The sequence below is a fragment of the Carcharhinus amblyrhynchos genome, chromosome 14, assembly GCF_965287045.1.
Source record: "Carcharhinus amblyrhynchos chromosome 14, sCarAmb.v2.hapA, whole genome shotgun sequence".
NCBI classification, from domain to species: domain Eukaryota; kingdom Metazoa; phylum Chordata; class Chondrichthyes; order Carcharhiniformes; family Carcharhinidae; genus Carcharhinus; species Carcharhinus amblyrhynchos.
The window spans coordinates 21,651,960-21,655,465 of NC_137337.1; the positions used below are offsets into that span (position 1 = coordinate 21,651,960).

The 3,506-nt window shown below is 39.3% G+C and overlaps 1 pseudogene; it reads left to right on the forward strand.

Moving 5' to 3' along the window:
• Positions 1-1,629: 1,629 nt before the first annotated feature.
• On the forward strand, positions 1,630-1,844 carry LOC145352847 (U2 spliceosomal RNA; annotated as a pseudogene).
• The last annotated feature ends 1,662 nt before the right edge of the window (positions 1,845-3,506 follow it).

Sequence of the window (3,506 nt, forward strand, 5' to 3'; positions counted from 1 at the left end):
TTCAGGCCCTATCTCCGTAAACCCATATATTTATTCCACCAATCCCCCTGACACTCAGGTCAATTTAGTGCCAATCAACCTAACCGCACATCTTTGTAATGTGGGAGGAAACTGGAGTACCCGGAGGAAACTTGTGCAGACACGGGGAGAATGTTTTTCTGGTTATGTTTGCTGGTTAGGTACATTGGTACAATGCTAAATTCTCCCTCAGTGTACCTGAACAGGTGCCGGACTGTGGCAATGCAGGGATTTTCATAGTAACTTCATTGCAGTGTTAGTATAAACCTACTTGTGACACTAATAAATAAACTTAAAAAAAAATTGGTTGGCAGATATTCAGATCTCTCATTTTCTTCTTGAAATAGTGCCATAGAATCTTTTCAAACCCCCTGATTTTGCAGGTGAGACCCAGTTTAACGTCTCATCTGAAAGACAGTACCTCTGACGACGCGGCACTCCTTAAGATGTGTCAGCCTAGATGATTCACTCAAATATCTGCAGTATGAGTTGAATCTGTGCCTGAGAGGCAACAGCTCCAGCCTTTAACTAAGGCAAAAACACATTAGTTGACACAAATTTTATGGTACAAACCAGAACAAAGCTATTATACTCCACTGATTGTATTCACAGAACATCATTCATATTTTAATAGTTGAATGAACAAGCATATTAATGGACCACTCTAAGTCTAGACTAAGGTAAATAATATTCAGCCCATTCATTACTGTGAGATAAGTCAGGATTAGTAGTAATTTTTGTATTTTTAAATATGTTTTCAAGTTTTCTTTTACTTTTATGTTTTGGATTATTAAACACGCTTGCCACCAATAAAGTTCTTTTGGTTAGGAAAAAGAAAAAAACTTGAATTTATATCAAATTTTTTGTAAGTATACGACAGTCCAAAGTACTTCACAGCCAATGAAGTACTTTTCAAGTGTAGTCACCATTGCAATGCTGGAAACACAGCAGCCAATTTGTGCACAGCAACCTCCCACAATCAGCGATGTGATAGCGACAAGACAATTCACTTCTGTTTTATTTACTGAGGGGTGTGTTCTGGCCAGTTCACCAGGTATATCCCCCCTGCACTTTTAGAAATTAGTGCAATGAGATATTTTACGTCCACTTGCCAGAGGGGGATGAGGTTTCAGTTTAACGGTCTAACTTGAAAAAGAGCTCCTCTGACAATGCAGCCCTGGAGTGTCAGTCTTGTTTTTGTTGTGCTCAAGATCTGGAGTGGGACTTGAACCCAGAGGTAAGAGTACTAACTGAGGCACACTCACATTCACAATCGATGTTGGATCACTTCAGTGCTGGCCCATGTTCACAGATGCATTTTGTAGCAGGATCAAATGACCCTCGATTATTCTCATTGGCCAATGTGGAAAATTGTGTTATGCTTAATCAATCAGCTAACATCTCCGACAAAAGCTGTTCCTATTAATTGTGAACAGGTCCAGTAGACAGTTAGCTCTGTGACTTGAGCTTTTGAGTGGCAGCTGTTAACTTCGCTCAATACATTTTGTTTTGGAATCACTGGTAACAGCACATTGATGTGGTCCAATTAATAGGACATTAATGTCTTATTAATGGTTGGGCTAATGACACTTAACTGATATTGATGTGCAGATGTCTTGGCCTTTTGGCTAAGATCAAGCGTAGTATCTGTTGGCTAAGATCAAGTGTAGTATCGACATGCTGCACTTGGTTGGAGTCATTAGGTTACATTTCAGCTTCATTTGAAGCAATTTTTTAAAGCGGCATTTCGGCCATTTGGCTAAGATGCAAATAAGATCAAGCCTTGGAGGAGGAGCTAAACCTACTCCAGTCAGCTTGGATCATGTAGGTCAAGCCCAAGACAGGAGGTGAGAGCCCTGTCTTGTCAGCTTGGATCGGGAATGTCCCAACTTGTTGGGACTCTGAATTGGGTTTAATTTGACTTGATTGGATTGGAATAAAGTTTAAAAAAAAACCTCAAGCGAGGAGCAGATGCACATTTAAATGCCAATATAGAAATGTTGCTGTCCAAATTCTACCATTTCACCATTAGTTTCAAGAAAACAACACTTCACTATCAGCCTCGCCACTGAATGTCGAATGTCAAGAAGTCGCTGCATTTGTTTAGCGACTGAAGCTGTCACAGAAAATGAACCCACGTCATTTCAAGTTCAAGTAACTGTTTAACAGTTTGGTAAATGTTAATTACTACCAAGAAAACACATTGCTTTTATCTATTGCAGGTGGGGCATCTCATTTATTTAGGTTTGGACTGTTGTTGGAGTTTTCCAAAATGATTTTATGGCCTATTTAACTTTTCCCTGTGCTTGATTTCACATTGAATTATCCTCTTTAATTCACCTTCCTTCTAAGTCTTCAGGCTGTCTATTTCTTATATGTTCAGTGTGATTGGATGTGGAGATATACAGTTACTTGCCCTCATTGTTCAAGTCACACAGGCTCTGTTTCCTTGGTTGCATTGTTATCACGTTGCCCCACGAATTAAATATAAATCTGAAACATGGAAGGGCACGTCTAATTAACAGCAGATACTATGAGATGCCCTGTTACAGTAAAATATGAGCCAATGTTTCCTGTGTTCACAGAGAAATTTCCAGTGAAATCAAAATACTCTGTGAATGCCTTTCCAATTCACCTTGAAAGACTTCAGTTCCTAACAGCCATTGTCAAACTCCCTATCTACAAAAAATCGCAACAAACAAATGCAAACTCCTTTGACATCAGAAAAGGTTGTTCGTTTAGTGGAAAAATACCTGTGACATTAATAGGATTTGACAAATACAGGTAATAACATGGTTTTAAAAGGGAGTTTACCATTTGGCTTTATTAGCAGTGAGCAAGTAATTTACCAGTTAACCCTTGCATCACTTGGGTTACAACCTGACAGCAGCAAAAGGAGAGCTGGTAGACCAGTAATCCAATGTAAAAGCAAAATACTGAGGATGCTCTAATCTGAATCAAAAACAGATAAGTGTTGGAAAATCTCAGCAGGTCCGACAGCATTTGTGGAGGGAGAGAATAGAGCCAACATTTCGAGTCTGGATGACGAAGGGTCAGCTCTGACGAAGGGTCATCCAGACGCGAAAAGTTGGCTCTATTCTCTCTCCCCAGATGCTGTCAGATCTGCTGAGATCTTCCAGCATTTTTCTGAGACCATTAATCCAACCTGGCTGATGTGTAAGAGTACAGTGAAAAGAATCCATTCAATACATCTAAAATGGGTCAATCCTTCTAAGTGATGTCTGAGGTCAAGAATGTTCTGTGTACCAGATAGAACTTACTTCTGAGTTTGTAATTTTGTTAGTACCAAGGTCAGTGGAAGGTTTTACCATTGGTATAAGAAAATACTTTGCTTTGACTGCTATCAAGAGAGACACATATCAACAATTCCACATATGGTAAACATTTTCAAAGCCCGGAATGTATGAAGTATGAGCATACTTCAGAGGTTTACTTTGGAAACTTGCCTGTATTGATGATCCTCAAAT